Source organism: Sus scrofa, chromosome 13, assembly GCF_000003025.6.
Source record: "Sus scrofa isolate TJ Tabasco breed Duroc chromosome 13, Sscrofa11.1, whole genome shotgun sequence".
NCBI lineage: Eukaryota > Metazoa > Chordata > Mammalia > Artiodactyla > Suidae > Sus > Sus scrofa.
Genome location: NC_010455.5, coordinates 69,967,524 through 69,985,185, shown reverse-complemented (window position 1 = coordinate 69,985,185; position 17,662 = coordinate 69,967,524). Strand labels below are relative to the sequence as shown.

General features: G+C 52.0%; 1 protein-coding gene across 1 annotated transcript in view; it reads right to left on the bottom strand.

The window, feature by feature from the left end:
- The window catches only part of GRIP2 (glutamate receptor interacting protein 2), a 139,112-nt gene that overhangs the window by 103,534 nt on the left and 17,916 nt on the right, over nt 1-17,662 (bottom strand). The window lies entirely within an intron of this gene.

The window sequence follows — 17,662 nt, the reverse complement described above, 5'->3', positions numbered from 1 at the left end:
GAGTCTCACTTCCTCTGCCCCAAGGCCCAGAGAGGTTCCTTGCATCACCTGAGGTCACACAGCCACTGAGGCAGCCAAGCCAGGCTTCAAACACAGAGCCATCTGACTTCCCTCAAAAATGAGGTGACAGAGCCCAAAAGAAGGGCTAAGAGAAAGCAACCCATCACAGAGGGATCCAGGCCAGCTCCACTCTCGATTCTGCTTTTCCATCCCTGCCTCAGCCTCCCAAAGCCCCAGAGGCCACGGGCTGCTGCCACCCCCACCTGCTTCCCAAAACTAATTAGCATCTCATCACACTTGCCTTTAATCTTCCCAGCCTGGCCCTTTCTTCTCCAGGGGCCAAGTGGTGTGACATTTCTGCTGCCCAACTCTGCTGATCTAAATAAGAGAGAGGTGGAGGAGAGGGGGCAGGGAGCAGACCCCTCTTAACAGCCTCTCCAGGCTGGGGGAGGGGGAAGATGAGGATCATCCATCCAACCAGTCACTCATTCAACAAATGTTTTATTAAGTGCCTCTGAATGCTGGCGGGGGGCGGGGGGCTGTCCAGCCACAAACAGAACCAAGCCTCCTTGGTGCTGACATTCTAGTGGGGGAGACCAATGTGAGAACAAGTAAATGTACCAGGAGGTTAGAAGATGGAATATGCTAGAAATAAATAGGACAGAATGAGGGGGTATCAGAGTACAGAGGGAGGTATTGCCAGTTCTAAAAGGGGTGTCTCCTTAGCACCCAGACTGTGGTCTCTAAATACCTTTTACCAAAAAAGGGCCCCAGGGCTCCTGGGAGAGAAGGCTGATCACAGGACTCGTGCAGTGCAAGTACAAGATGATCCTGGCATATCTGAGGTGCCATAAAGGCAGGCAACTCGGGAAGGCTGACGGGGAGGGTTGAAAGGACGCAGAAGCCAGTTTGAAGGGCTCCCACCGGCCAAATATGGGACAAGTTGAACATCAAAAAGAATAATGACTTCAAAATTATAAAAATCCATGTGTTCATGACACACAAAAGGAAAAAACCTTCCTCTGTTCCTCTGGAAGTAGCCAAGGCACCAACTGATTGTTCTACACACAGAAAATGCAAAGTTTCCACGGTGCTGCAGTGGGTTAAGAATCCGACTGCAGTGGCTCAAGTCACTGTGGAGGCACAGGTTCAATCCCCAGCCTAGCACAGTGGGTTAAGAGATCTGGCATTGCTGCCGCTGTGGCATTGCAGCTGGGGTTTGGATTTGATTCCTGGCCCAGGAACTTCCATATACCTAGCATGTGGCCATAAAATTTAAAGATAAAACACAACGAAACAGAAAATGTGGGTTAAGAATGAAGCGCTCATCCCACCTTCCTGTGTGAATGATATTTCAGGGACCCTAACAAGGGAAAGTCATTCTTTAGGAAAGAACCACTACAAATAAGCACAGAGGAAATAACAGAATTGGAGTTCTAATGAAATGGAGGATCCAGCATGAAACATCCACGGAATGTCGAACAGAACTGCATGACAGACAGAAGGACCAGGCAGACAGCACTTGAACCCCTGGACTGATCTTAGCATCACCAAAAGTGGAATATTCTGCATGTGCACCTCCTGACAGGGTGTGGAAGGAAGCCCATAGCACTACCTGTGATGTAGCCTTGCCTGGAAACCTGGAAACCTGGACCTGGATTAAGTCCAGCTCTAGACCCAAATCGTAATCGACGGGAAGTACAGGGGACAGAGGAATGTATTAAATAACACTGTGAGGCCATTCCACAGGACAAATGATCTGGCTTTCCAACAAATAAATAGAGGGGGAGGAGGGGGGGAGGGGAGAGGGAGGGGGAGGAGGAGGAGGAGGAGAAGGAGAAGAAGAAGAAGAAGAAGGCACTCTTACAGATTAAAAGAGACTTAAGAGACTGATCAACCAAATGCAATTCGAGGACCTGGGCTGGATCCTGACTTGAATAAACCAAGTGTGAAAAGACATTTGGGAGACACCAGGGGGACACTGCACAGGGACCAAGTATGAGATGCTATGAAGAAATTACGGTGAACTCTGTTGGGATGATGCTGTTATTTTAATCACATATAAGAAAAGCGTCTGTTGAAGATACAGATGAAACAAAAAAAGTCCAAGATTTACCTTAAAATGCCTCTGGAGCATTCTTGGGTTGTAAGTGCCATTTAGAAGTAAATCAAAAGTTGAAATATAAAATAAAAAGAAATAGGGATTCATAAAAGGCCTCACTTAGCAGGGGACATTTGAAGAGAGGCTGAAAAGAGTAGAGGGCCATAGGGGGTTCTCCAGCAGGTAGGGGCTGGAGCCAGCCTGGGGTGTCTGAGGAGGGGGTGTGGGCCTGGGGCGTAAAGCACGGCCTCCTAAGGACTCGGCTTTCCTCTGGAGAAGGTGGGAGTCACTGCAATATATGGAGCAGAGGGGGGATGTGGCCTAACCTGGCAGAAGAAGCGACTCCAGGTGGCAAGGGTGGAGGCAGGGAGACTGGGGAGGAGGCCCCAGAACGAGGTGGGGAAGTGTTGGTGGCCCTGGACCCAGGTGGGGCCAGAGGAGGTGAAGAGATGGGCGGAATCTCATTTCTTATGAAGGTCGCAAAGCCTTCACCTGCCAGGGGGAAATGTTTGCAGACGGGCAGGCGGTCCCAGGAGCATGTGCTCAGATGCCAGCCCCCACTCTCTGTGCAGTTACTTCCCTGCTCTGGGCCTCAGTCCCCCCATCAGTAAAGTGAGGAGCATGATTAAGAACTCAGACAACATTAAGCTGCTCTGTGGAGACAGTGGAACTGAAAATGTCCTGCAGGCTGGTAAGAACTGGGTACACACTGCCGAGAGGGAAACAACCTTTAATTGGCACCTACAAGGTGCCAAGCACAGGGCTCAGGGCTCCACAGGCACCAAGCCTCACCTCATCACAGGTGACATCACCTAGGGAGCTTAAAACCACTACTGCTGAATCAGAAACAATGCTGGTGCCAAGATGAAGAATGGCTACCTCACTGCCGTCGTGTAACACAGATGTTCAGAGAGGGAAAGTGACAGCTCCAGCATCACACAGCTTCCAAGTGGCAGAGGAGGGATTTCCAATACAACCCAGCCTACTACCCTCTCCACTCATCCCCGACCACCCACCCTAATCAGATCCCCTCCCCTCCGTCCTGAGCCAGAAGCAGTGCCACAGGAGGCTCAAAGCCTGCCAGGCAAGCAGCTTATTCCTCTGATGGTTCTGAAATTTTCTTGAGCCAAGAAAGAAAATGCCATCAAATATTTTCCATGTGGGCCAGGGTAGCTGTCCGACAGGTGCACCAAACCAGCCACCTGCCAGGAAACAGGTGGCATGCCAGTTAATAGTCCTAAAAGGGCCTTCACAGTGCAATTAGGAGCAAATGCCTGGGCGGGCACCATTAACAAGTATGCAGATTAAGTCCTGGGGCCCTTGGGCGGGAGTGATGGAAATGTTGCAATTAAGGTAAATCCTGTGTACCACAGGGGTTCCCCAACAGCCACACCTGTGCAGGCGCCTCCCCCCCCCACCCCGACCCCTGGGCCTCCCTCACCACACTTGCCCACCCAGTCCCCAGGAGGGGTCAGCCTCGGGGGAGGTTTAGCCTCCAACAGAGCTGGGTTCAAATACTGCACTTTCCTCGTCAGTGAAGCAGGTATGACCCAAGCGCCATGCTCTGGGGCAGCCAGGGCTCTGTGAAAGGGACTCGCCTCGTTATTACATGCCAGGTGATCTCTCAGACTAGTTTCCTTGTCTGAAAAATTGGGGTAAAAGTAACTACAGTTTGAGTTTTACTCTGCAACAGACACTGCCCAGCCTTTGTGCAGTAACCCTCCCCATCACCCCATGGCGGGGGTGGGGGCGCGAGGTTCCCTTGTGTGTGGAAGTAGAGACCTAGGTACCTGGAGCAGGGAGAAAGGCCAGGGGCAGCATGGCTCTGAGCCTACAGTTGGGCTCCAAGCCCGCCCCACCCTCACACCCACGCCGCTGTTCTTTCCAAACACAGACTCTGTTGTGGTCCCCAGGGGAGCGCGTGGGTGGTTGTGATTAAATACAGCAAAAGTGGTAAAATGAGGACGAGGGGCTCATCCCACACTGGCGCCTGGGTGAGCTCCAGCCTCTGTGCGCTCCCCACCTCGTTCCCACCACATGACCGTGCCTGCAGGTGGGCAGCCTGGGGGCCCTGCAAGGCTCTGACCAGCCTGGGCTCCAGCTCCCCTCAGCCACCACAGAGGCATCACCCGGTATTTCAGGCAGCTGGGACGGTTCATTCTGGTCAGACATGGGAACTGTTATCACGCTCACCTGCTTCCCTTGGCACCAGGGAGATCCCCATCTGGGAAAGTGAGGCAAGAACAGACAGAGGGGGTAAAGGTTAGGGGCAACGGGAGGGGACACCAGGCCACACAAGGTATCTTGTCTGTGGCAGTGAGGGAAGTGAGGCCCAGAGATGGGAAGGGACAAGCTTAAGGTCACAGAGTCCATCCACAGCAGTCAGGATCTGACCCAAGATGGGGGGCTCCCAGCTGGGCTGCTCACACTTAGCAGATGTGTCCATCAGTGATGCAAGTGGGGGCCAGGCTTCCCCCCCCACCCCCCGCTCAGGTCTTCACGCGACAGTAGGAAAACCTCCCCACTCACCCCCCACATAGCCCACATAGTAATAAGAATGTTCCCCACAGGGCTGGCCTGAGGAGCCTGCCTGCTCCCTTCCCCAAGATAGACCAGAGAGGTGGAGAGCAAGTGGGCTGTAAGTGGACAAGGTCACTGCCTGGAGGAGCCAGTGTGAGACAACCCCCACCCAAGAGCAAGCCATGTCTGAGCACCACCCTTCCTGGGGCAGCCTGTGGGTCCGTATCCCTCAGCCTGGCACACAGAAAACAAGGAGCCCCCACAAGGGGGCAAGGGGCTTGTACCTGTCCACCTTGTCACCAGCACGGCCCCAACCTGCTATACATTTCACCCTGAACCTCCAACCTCAGGCACAGAGAAAGGAGGGGGCCAGAGATCACACAGCATGTTGGTGGCAGCTAGAGACTGAATGCTGTGCCCCCTAAATTCATATGTTGAAAATCTAACCTCCAAGGTGATGGTATTAGGAGGCGGGGCCTTCAGGAGGTGACTGTCACGAATGGGATTAGAGCTCTTAAAAAAAGAGATCCCAGGGAGGCCCCTCACTCCCTCCCCCACAAGAGAACAGGGCGGGATGGCACCAGCTGCAGAGCTGGGCCCTCACCAGAACCTGGCCATCATGGTGCCTTAATCTTGGACTTCCAGCCTCTAGAATGTGAGAAATAAACTTCTATTGTTTTTAAGCTACCCAGTCAGGTATTTTTGTTATAGGAGCTGGAACAGATGAAGACAGTGACACAAGTGGGGCCAGAAATACCAGTGCCCGTTGTGTCCCTCCCACCCCCACCTTGCAGGCAGCAGCCAGCCACATGCTCCAGCAACACCAGACATGGCCCTGCTGGTGGCTCCAGATAAAGAAAGGGAGAGTGAGGCGTTCCCACAGTGTTACAGTCGGGTAAGAATCCAACTACAGTGGCTCAGGTCACTGTGGAAGCAGGGGTTCAATCCCCAGCCCCAGGCAGTGGGTTAAAGGATCTGGTGTTGTCACAGCTGTGGTGTAGGTCACAGCTGCAGCTCAGATTCAATCCCTGGCCCAAGAACTTCCATGTGCCACAGGTGCCACCAAAAAAAAAGATAAAGAAAAGGAGAGATTGTCCCAAAGGGGGCCCTCTGGGCTTTCCTCAGAGAGACTGGCCCAGGTGCCACAAGGCCTCTCTCTGTCCACTTGTCCCAAGGCAGCAACGTCAGCAAATCTGGACAGTCTCCAGACACTGGCCATTCAAACGAGCCAGCACAGTGCAGGGACCAGGGCCTGGGCAGGTAGGAAACCAGGTGAGCCCCTGCATCTCAGCCTCTGCTCTCTGTCCCATAGATAAACCAATTCCTCCCACTTTTCTCCTTCTTATACTCCACAGCCTCCTCCTTGGAAGGTCTCCTCTCCACCTCCCTAAATCCCCTAGACTCTGTCAGCCCATTCATGGGTCACCTCCCCCAGGAGGCCCTCCCTGAATCCTCCAGTCCTGGCTAACTTCTCCCCACACTGGTGGACCAACCAGACACTCCTCGGCACCCCACTGCTCCCTCCTCCACCCCTGTCCGGCTGTTAGTATCATCCCCATGGACAGCAGCAGCCTCCTCACTGGTCTCCCTGCCTCTGCCCTCACCTTCCCTGGCCCACTGTCCTCATGGCAGAAACCAGATCTCATCCTTCCCCTGCTTATATGCTCCCTCAGCTCTCAGGAGACCACATGAAACCCAGATTCCTCAAAAGGCCAACAAGGTCCCCCATGACCTCTGGCCTCATCTCCCTTCACACTGGCCTTCCCCCACACTCACTTTTGCAACCACAGGGCCTTTGCACCTGCCTTGCCTCTGCCTGAAACTGCCGTCCCCCACCTCCCACCCCAGCTGTCTGCACAGCTCTCTCCCTCCCTGCCTTCCTTTAGGTCATCATTCAAAAACCACCTCCCTGTCTACCCAACTCCCAGCACCCACCCCCTCCCTTAGCATTTATCATCTAACAAACCACTTTTTACTTGTATTTTTTATTTATTGTCCACCTCCCACACTACAATGACAGCTCCATCAGGGCAAGGCCCATGACCCTGCATACAGCAGGTGCTCAAGAATACTTATTCGGTGTTCCTGCTCTCTGCTGACCTGAGGCCCCTGGGCTCCCAGGGGTAAGACAGGACTCCTCTCAGTTTCTCCCTCAGTTGGGGGTGGGTATTTGCACAGCGGCAATGAGAACAGGACTAGGATTCAAACACAGAATGCTTGGTTCGAGCTCTCCTTCCATCTGCTCCTGGGCACTGAAAAAAGTATCTGCAAGGGAGAGGAGGGCAGACCCTGAGAGACATTCTGGCTGCAAGTGATTCGGGGTCCCCTGCCGCCTTCCAGCTGAGGGGGGAACCCAGCCATCTGGCTGGACTTCCCTAGGCTATCAGGTGCCAGGCCCTTCCCTGGGGACAGGTGAGCCTCCAAGCTACAGTGTCACGTGGTGTCCTGGGAACTGACAGAAACAGCAAGAGGGTCAGGATGACACTGCTCCAAAGACAGGAAAACCTGAAGTCAGACAGAGGTCACCACACTCCTAGAGCTTCTGCCTGTTTCTTCCTGAGGCTTGGGCAGCAGAGGCAACAAAAGGGGAAAAAATGGTGCTGACAACAGCAATGATAACCCAGTACCATCTCTGCCCAGACCCCGTGCGCTCAGCTGCCTCCATGTCACTCACTCACTCACCATAGAGATATCGAGCAGCTCCAAGGCCTCAACAATGAATGAAAGTGGTAGCCCTCATCCCACTAGGGGAGACAAAACATAAGCAAACAGAAAGGCAATATCATGTAGGTGGAAATAAGCACATTGAAGAGAAAATGCGGCGAGAGGACTGCATGTGAGAGGCGGCCTCTCTGAGTACATCTTCCCACAGACGATGCAAGTGGGGTACCCAGCCATGCAGATCTCCCAGCAGGCCAGGATGCAGCCAAGGCAAAGGCCCTGAGGCAGGGCTGTGCCTACAGCATTTCAGGACCAAGAAGAAAGCCTGCAGGACTGGAAGCTAAGTGAGAAAGGAAGGGGATATCCAGGATGTTACAGGGCAGGCCACAGAGGCTAGGTTGGCTTCTCCTCCCAGAGAGTTGAGGGCCACAGGAAGCTGAAAAGCAGGCTGTGATCTGCCTTAGTTTCTAACAGGATCCCCCTAGCTGCTGAGGAAAGAGACACCGTGGGGGCTGCTGCAATCATGCAAGTAAGAGATGTTGCGAGCTGGGACCCAGGAGTGGGTGAGATGTGGGGATCCAAGATATGTTTTAAAAGAAAAGTGGTATCAGTCCTGGGAGGCCAGGAGAAGTAGGTCCACTTTACAGAAACTGAGGTTCGGAGAGGTTACATCACTTGCCCAATGTCACACAGCAAGGAAGTGTCAGCGCTGAAATTATGACCCAGGGCACCTGCCTCCAGACCCTGTGCTCCTGCAGCATGAGGGCCACCAGGGTCTCCTTGGGGCTCATGCCTGACTTGTGTGGCATGAGGTCTGGGATCTGAGATTGGAAAAGCAGCCCCTGGTTCAGTTACACAGCAAAGCTGGGATGGGGACCAGTGGGATACCCATGCAGACAGAAAGCAAGCTGGGACAGGTAAGAATGAGAGAACAGGTGGTTGGGGACATATTCCCAGCCTCCAAGGTCTGTTTGTGAAGTGTGGGACACAAACATCCCCCATGGGGACACAGTGGGGAGCAAGGTGCAGGCAGAGGACCTGGGGTCCCATCCCAACTCTGGCCTTTACTAGCTGTGTGATCATCAGTATATCATCACTTTCCCTCTCTGTGCCTTGGTTTCCTCACCTTCTAAAGGGCTGTTGTGGGCTAAATGCATGGAAATGCTGCCACAATAGCTGGCAGGGGTGTGACAGTTGCAGCTACTGGATGCAACGGGGCCTCAGGGTCACAGACAAGGGTGCAACAAGAGCCTCCCCACTGGGCTCCCAGCTGTCCTCACCATCGCCCACCTTTGGGGCTTTGCCCACCACACCTCCAATCTTCTGCTGTAGACTCAGGGCCTTCTTCCTGTCACTAATTCAAGAACAACAGCATGGCCAACTCGTGCCTGCTTGTCTGGGATTTCAGGGGAAGAAACAGAGGAATATACCTTCTGAAACCAGAAGATTCACTAAATGACATGGTGCCACAGTCTGGATTCTTGGAATCATGCTATGCCAGAGATAGTCTCTAGTCCAACCTGTACCCCACCCATTTTACAGATGGGGAAACTGAGGTCCAGGAGGGAGGGGGCACTTTCTGAGCCACCAGACCCCCAGCATCTGGTGGTCACTTCCCTATCTTGGGAGTGTCCCAGGTGCAGAGATAGGGGATCAGGGAGAGTGAGGTGTTGGCCCATCAGGATGGACAGAGCCCTGCAGGGGCACGTGTTAACCCTCTGGATGCTGGATCACAGACATCCAGGGGTCCTGTCCCTGGAGAAGAGGCCCAGAGACTCTCAAGGGGAAAGAGGCTTGGGGAAAGAGTTGTTCCCAACTGGTGTGAAAGTACTGCAGCATTTTCACACCTAGTGTCCCGGGGTGGAGCCAGAGGGCTTCCTCCACCCCTGCCCCCTCCAACACACACTGCACAGGGAGCTCCCTCCTAGGAGCCAGCTCTGTGCTGCACCCCTCATATGTGTATTCCCTCCAGATCCTCACACTAAGAGGCCGAGGTGGTTTTAATGAAAATGACCCACACTCACAGAGGAAGTGACTGGCCCAAGGTCCCACAGCTGGGAAGTGGCAGAGCCAGGCACTGAGCCCACAGGCTGCCTGGCGGCAAAGCCCCTGCCTCATAGCTCCTGCTCTGGGGCATCGCCTCCTGTGGGATCTTTGCTTCTGGGTCCTCCCACCAAGCGCCATAGACTGGGCTCTGCTTCCACTTGTCATGGGAGCAAAAGCAGCCCTGCCTGACAGCTGGCCTAGCCCCCTGGAAGCATCTGAGGAAACACCCGGCAGAGAGAAGGGAGCATGTGACAGCCAGCAGGTCAGGGAACCAAGGCAGCAGGGAGGTGGCAGTCTGAGAAAGTCTGGGAGACAAAGAGCAAGGAAGGCTGAGAAGATATCCACCCCTCCCCACTTACATCATGGGGACCCTGGACCCCATTCTAATCACTTTATGTGTATTAACTTATTTAACCTTCAAAAAAACCTTTGCCACAAGTACTATTTTAATCCCCACTTTACAGATGAGAAACCGAGGCTCAGAAAGATGAAGTGTCTTGCTCAGGGTCACCCAGCCAGCAAGGGGTGGAACCAGGATGTGAATCTGGTTATCTGACTCTAACACCCACTAGAGGAAGAGGAGCTGTGGCAATGAGGTGAAGGTCAGGAGAAAAACTTTAAGGACAAAGGTGTGTGATGTTCGGTGAGAAAGTGTGTGAGTTTGTACAATGAAAGCCCTCCATCACCTCCTCCTGGCCAGCATCTTCATCAAGCCACATTACTCTCCAGTCCCAGCCCGAATCCACATAGGCACTGCATCGTGAGGGCAGAGACTGCCCACGTGGTCAGGGATGGGACCCTTAGGCTGAAGCCACAGTAGCAGGTCAGAGGTGGGGCAGAGTGGGCAGCTGCCCTGCCTGCACAGAAACCTTGGAGGGTATATTTGGCCACTTGGGGCTGGGATGGGAGGTACTGAGGCAATTGCAGCCTCAGCCAGATTGACAGTGGGGCTATGCAAAGTGCAGTCTGCGGACCCAGGTCCACCCTTTAACTCTCTCACTAGACAGCAACAGAAAAGTTCAGAAACAGAGTAAACAGCAATTCAACATTACCACAACACCCAAGTGCCTGATCAGTGGCTTGTATTTTTCATGTCTTTCTTAATTCATTGCTAGTATACTTTTCAAATCTATCAGCCTCTGATAGATAAAAAAAGCAAAAAATCCTGGCCCTTCACCAGATAGTTTGAGAAACACCGCTTTGAAGGAACTAACCAGTGACAAGAACCTGGCACTGAGCCTGATGCGTAATTCAACATAAAATAAAGCTGCAAAATGAAAGTTTAGCATTCAAAATGACACAAAACTTTTATGTGTGCTGGAAGAAAGTAACTCTATTAGATTAGGGCGTCTCAGCCTCTGGCACTGACACATTTGGGACTAGATGATTCTTTGTGCTGGGTGCTGTCCTGTGCATCCAAACACGTTTGGCAGCCTCCAGGGCTTCTACCACTAGATATCAGTACACCCCTCCCCAGCTGTGACAACCAAAAATGTCCCCAAGGAGGTAAAATTGCATTCCCCCACCCCACCCCATTCAGAACTGCTGGCTTAGATGTTCCGTTTCTGCGTATGTGTGCGTGCGTGTGCACACGTCCATCTAGGTGAATGTATAATGGAGGTGTATTTGTGTGTGCACAGGTGTGCACATGTATGTGTGTTTATCCCTGGCCCAACTTCCTTACTCACTGCAGGCATCTGAGTCTGCAACACCTGGTGTCACCTGTTACTCTTAAGGGCTGTTGCCGGATTTCCCCTCCCTAAAGTTGGGCATGGCTACCACTGAGGACCCTCCAAGGAGGTTGTCATGGGAACCAGTGGAGCATCTGAGCAGCAGTCCACATAAGGGTGAAGTTGCCTTCAATGCCTCCTACCCCACCTCCACTCCCAGAGCCCAGGGGCAGGAGATGAGACGAGCAGCTAGACAGAAACCATGGTTTACAGCCAGAGGTTGAGACCAAGAGGGTGGTCTCTGTGTACCACTGGTCAATAAGAAGCTGGACAGCAGCCTGGCAAGGGGGCTGGTGAAGCAGAAGCTCCAAATGACATATGGGGAGGACAGCCTTCAAACCGCAGGTGTCAGCATGCCAGCCTGGGGGCTCTGATTCACACTGACCTGGCAGGGCCTCAGGGTCTGCATTTTTCCAGCTCACCAGGTGACTGTGACACACAGCAAGAGGTGAGATCTCCCTCTGAGGGCACCAGAATCCCCTAGGAAGCTTGATGAAAACAGAGATTCATTGCAGAAAAAAAAAAGGGAAAGATCCGACAAGTATTGGTGAGGATGTCCAGCAACTGAAACTTCCACATATGGTTTGTGGAGACATAAAATGGTACCGCTTTGTCAAGGGGATTGGCAATATCTATTAAATCTCTAAACATGAATACCCTAAAACATACCTTAATAAAACTGTTAAGAATATGCTACCCTATAGGCCAGCAGGTGCACTTGAAGGCATACACCCAACAGAAATGTATGCATCTGGCTGCCAGGAGGCAGGTTGAAGAACTTTTTTTTTTTTTTTTTTTTTTTTGCTTTTTAGGGCCACATATGTGCAGCATATGAAAGCTCCCAGGCTAGAGGTCAAATCGGAGCTGCAACTGCCAGCCTATACCACAGCCACAGCCACAAAGGATTTGAGCTGCATCTGTGACCTACATCACAGCTGATGGCAATGCCAGATCCATAAACCACTGAGCGAGACCAGAGATCAAACCCACATCCTCATGGATACTAGTTGGGCTTGTTACCGCTGAGCCAGGATGAGAACTTCAGGTTCAAGAATCTTCAGAGCAACATTTCCCAGAAAAGCCACAAACTGGAAATAATCCAAAAGTCCATCAAGAGCAGAACAGATGAATAAAGATGGTGGTGTGTTCGTGCAAGGGAATACCTCACAGCAGTGAAAATACTACACAGCTGCTGCTGTTGCCACACACAACACAATGGACAACAAAAACAGGGTGTGAGTGAAGAGGGCTGGAGAGAGAAGAGTAAACACTATGAAATTCCATTTATGTGAAGTTCAAGAACAGGGAAAAATAAACCTTTTTGGCTAGTGATAGATACAAAGTGGGTAATACCCCAAAGAAAACCAAAAGAATAATCAACCAGTCAGGACTGCTGGCACCTCTGGGTGGAGCAGTGAAGGGGACGAAATTTGAGTTGAACCCGAAGGGAGCTTCTAAGGGGCTGACAGTGTTCTACTGCTTAACAGGGTAGTTATAAGGGTGTTCACGTGTCATTACCTTTCCACTCCTCCTCTGCATTATAAACACAAGTATATTTTAGGATTTTAAATGGAAGGGGAAAAAAGTGTTTCTGTCCCACTCCCAGGAATGTTGATTCCTCAGGTTTGGGTTGAAGCCTGGGAATGAGCATTTTAAATTGCCCCCCCACCACCGCCACCAGCACTCCCCTAGAGATTCTGATTCCCAAGCTCCTGGGGCACCACCAGGGTCTAAAACACCCAAAGAGCACACATCAGGAAGGGGAGCCCAGGAAGCCAGCCCCCAGCTGGCAGGTCCCACCTCAGAGCAAGCTGAGCTGTCGCTAGTAAGAGCCCAGAGGACTGGTGGCCATGCAGTGGCCGGCCCACAGCGGGTCCACTCCATGCGGTACCCTCAAAAATGGCCTGGTGGGGAGTTCCCGTCGTGGTGCAGTGGTTAACGAATCCGACTAGGAACCATGAGGTTGCGGGTTCGGTCCCTGCCCTTGCTCAGTGGGTTAACGATCCGGCGTTGCCGTGAGCTGTGGTGTAGGTTGCAGGCGCGGCTCAGATTCCGCGTTGCTGTGGCTCTGGCGTAGGCCGGTGGCTACAGCTCCGATTGGACCCCTAGCCTGGGAACCTCCATATGCCGCGGGAGCGGCCCAAGAAATAGCAACAACAACAACAACAAAAGACAAAAAAAAAAAAAAAAGAATGGCCTGGTGGACTCAAGGAGGGAATTGCTATTGGTGCCACTCTGGGTGTGGGGGACACTAGAAAGAGAGGGTGGGACAGAACTGGTCACTAAAATCCCACTGCAGAGGGGCTGGTGGCCTACTGTGCCCACACTGGAGGCCAGATCGGGCAATAGCCCTTGAAGGAAAACAGAAAGGATGGGGAGAAGCAATTAAGGGGCTGCCATCAAGGAGGCAGCTGGCATCTGCTCGGCATCTGCCGAGATTGTTCTGTCTCCCCAGAGCCCAAGGTGGGGGAGCGGTGATGGGGGACAGGATCAGGGAAGCTCAGACCCACCCTCTGTATGACAGGCAGACAGCGAGCCACATGGATGGCACAAATCCTGATCAGCCATGGGCAGCGCTGGCGAGTCTTGAACTCACTCCATCAGCACAGGAGGTAATGGGCTACCACCCAGAAGGCCCTGAATTACTGAGCAAGTTCTCAGTGCCAGACCCTGGGGCAATGCTGGGGACAGAAGGACAGCAGAATAGGCATAAGCGGATGTAAGAGGGTGGCCTTCCTGGAGAGAGAATGCTGGGGTAAAGTCTGCAGGATTAGTGGGGATTAACCAGACGAGCCCCCACCCCTAAAAGGCAGAGAGATTAGCATGGGCTGGAATCAGAGCCACACCCCTGAGCGCTCCTTTCTGGCAGCCATGGCTCCAGGGCTTCCCTGCATCAATACCAATTATCTCAAGATGACTCTCCGTGAGTGTGCATCCATTCCCATTTTACAGATGACGAAACTGTGCCACAGACAGATTAGGTAACCTGCACAAGGTGACACAGCTCATAAGTAGCAGAGACTGAATCTGAGCTACACTGCCTCTCATTCGGCTTTTTTCCTCCAAGAATTGGACAGAAGACCATTGCAGCTGGAGCCCAGACAGGGTGGAGGTGAACGGTGAGAGCAAGGGTGGACAGGGAGGTAGCGGTGGACACAAAGGGGATACTGACCTTGATCCTGGCAGCAGTGTAGAGCCATTGAAGGCAGGAAGAATTGAGGGTATCGGACACATGTTTGAAAGATGTCATCCAGCCAGGGGAGAGCCAGAGACTAGCATCACTGGACCATCCACCAACATCTCCTGTCTTGTTCTACACTAACCGAGCACCTGGAGGCACCACGGTCTTTTCTTCAGACAGCCCTGCTAGGCAGCAAGGACATCTCAAATAGAAATGCATACATTTTACAACTTGATGAATGTGAGGACGCACTTTCAGACATGCGCACCAAAGACCCCATTTAAACCTCTGATGAGGTTTAAGCCACTCCCTCGGTCTCTAATTAAAATTTGTAATGAAGATTGGAGTCATCAATCAGTTCCTTTGCCCACTATCGATCGTAGCCACTTCCGCCAGTGCAGATTCCCGTTCCAGCCAGGATTTCGCTCAACTCCAATTCTCTCGGGTCAGATTCTTGCAGATCTTAATGCTGGCATGGGGAGTTGATTCTTCTGTCGATTTTCAGATTAATAACTATTTTCACCATGCACATTTTCAACCCATGTCACTTTTATTTTGTGTTGGTTATTTCTACAGGTGACGTTCATGATGGACTGGAATGGACGAATGGTCTGTGATTCTTTCTTAGGGAATTCATGACATATGGAAACATCCTTGCAAACCAAAATAAGAAAAGGAGTCTGAAGATGAGGAGTGAGATCTAGACCCAGGCAGAAACCACAAACAGGGTCAGACAGGGTCAGGGAGAGACAGAGAGACACAGAAACAGATGGAAAGAGAGAGCTGTGAAATGATAGGTTAGCTCCTGATGACCCAGCAGAGCCAAATGGCACTTTCCAAACTAGTGAGCTACACAGCTCTGCCTCCTCCAGCCACACACTGGACACCCCACCTCCAGGCCCTGGTCCAGGCCATGGTCCTGTCCAGAAGGCCCTTCCTCCTCCTTGACCCTCAGCTCAGGACTTGCTCATCCCGCTTCTCAGTAAAGCTACACCAAGTAAGAATAAAGGTCACTTGGGTTGCATCTCAGCAGACAGGACATCTGGGCAGATACTGACCAGCTAACAACACCCAAGGCCCATGTAAAAGCAGGTCCAGCCCTTGGTCTGGAGCCAGGAAGTCCCAGCAAAAGGAGGATGGCTGACAACGTGGTGGAGGGAGCCTGGGCGCTGGGGTCAGGGGGCCTAGGTTGGCATCTGACTGTCTCTTTTCAGTTTCTCAGCCTCAGATCTCAGCTGCCCCATTCAAGAACCGGAGTTAAAGACCTAGCATGCACGATGTATGTTAGACTGGGGCCTGGTGTGAAGCACCCAAAAAGTTCCTCTGCCCAGATGCCATCTCCAGACCCCACCGTGTTGGGCTGAGGAAGACGCAGACCCTCATAGGGCCGGTTTCAGGTCCATCCTCACCCTAGGCCTGTGGGGCAAGAAGGATCTGAGCTTGGAGTCCCTCTTGTCTCAGCCTTCTGCAGGGCAGACCTGGACTCTGAGCTGGGCTGGGGCCGGGGCTGGTTTGGGTTTCTCTTCTCTCACCTCCCACTCCCAACCCATCAAGAGTGGCTGTTGGAGCTCTGTGTTAAAAAAAAAAAAAAAACAAAAAACCTATGAGGGAGTTCCCTTGTGGTTCAGTGGTTTAAGAACCTGACATAGTGTCTGTGAGGATGCAGGTTCAATCCCTGGCCTTGCTCGGTGGATTAAGGATCCAGCATTGCCACAAGCTATGTAGGATGCAGATGTGGCTTGGATCCAGCGTTGCCTTGGCTACAGCATAGGCTGGCATCTGGAGCTCCAATTTGACCCCTAGCCTGGGATGCGGCCCTAAAAAGAAAAAAAAAGTCTCTGAGGCTGAGTTAGCAGGAAAGAGTGCTGCAATCAATTAGCAACAGGCTGGGGAGAGGGCCTTGTGCTTTCTGCATCTCTAGTTGGTGCAGTGAAAGACTGCGGGCCCAGAGATCTGGATCTGAGTCAACTATACCTCCCTGGGCCTCCGTTCCTCATCTGGGAAATGGGCACAAGACTGTGATTTATCTCCTAGGACTAAGTGAAGTAAACAGTGTATATACATGGGTGCTTAGAAACACTTATGAATGAACAGGGTTTCTTCTCTCTTATTTATCTGGTGGGTTGATGATGAGGAAAAAGAACCCTGGACTGGGTCGTCTTCACACTGGGTGACCCAGGTCAGCTGCTTTCTCTCGCTGATCCTCAATTTCTTCATCCAAAAAATGGATCAGCTTCTTATAAAAAGTTGAACATACACTCGGCATGCAACCCAGTTATTCCACTTCTAGGTATTTAGCCAAAGAAATGGAAACACGAGTTTATACAAACACTTCTCTTTGAGCGCTTCTGGCAGCTACAGTCACAGCAGCCCCAAACTCGGAACCACCCAGAAGACGCCCATGAACAAGAGATTAAATAAAGCAAGAAAAAGAACGAGACACCAATACACATAGCAGCACAGGTGAATATGCAAGACATGCTGAAAGTGCAAAGATGAGGCACATCTGGTCCCATTTCCATGAAACTCTAAAAAAGATAAATTGAACTTCTATTGATGAAAAGCAGATGGTTGCTTGCCTGGGTGTGGCAGGAGAAGGAGGGGAGGAGGAACTATTTGGGGAGGGGCACAAGGAAACTTTGGGGGTGATGGAAATGCTCTAATTATGCATAGATTGGGGCAGAGGTTACACAGTTATATACATTTGTCAAAACTTTCAAACTGTATGCTGAAAATGAGTGCACTGTACTGTATGTCAGTTATATCTCAATACAATTACTGTTAAAAAGGTTCCTGAGACAACCTTCTTGTAAACTTCCCAAGCAGGTCTGCAACGGGGTATCACATACCAATGGGTGCGTGGCACTTTGTCACCCTGGAACGAACTCTACAGGTGAAAGGGACTGGTGGTACTTCCATGGAAGGTACCACAGGAGTAGCAGATTTTGTTGTGATTCCACAGATCTGAGTCAGGCTGACCTGGGTGGAGTCCAGCCTCTTGACTTCAACATCATGCCCTGCCACCTGGGGCAAAGTAGTTTCCCTCCTGAGTCTCAGTGTCTGGAACATTCCTCTGGGTCAAAGTGAGCAGTTCCTGGCTCTGAACTGAACACCTGGCATGCCATTGGGCCTCATCAAATGTGTCCTCCTTTTGTATCCTGGTGATGAGAAAACCAGCAGAGAAGCAGCATCCCCAGGGCTCCAGCTCCACAGTGGCAGAGGTGGCCAGAACCATGCTCTTCCCGCATTCCTCTGGGCACTGGGCAGGCCTGTCAATTGCATGCATAATGGTCTCCTCTGCCACTAACTACTGTTGTCCTCCCATCGATGTCACAGCAGCCCCTTCCTCCATACAGCAGCCAATGCTAAACCACCTCATGTCGAGGGACACAGATAGCTGCCTCCCCCACCAGCCTGGTGAAC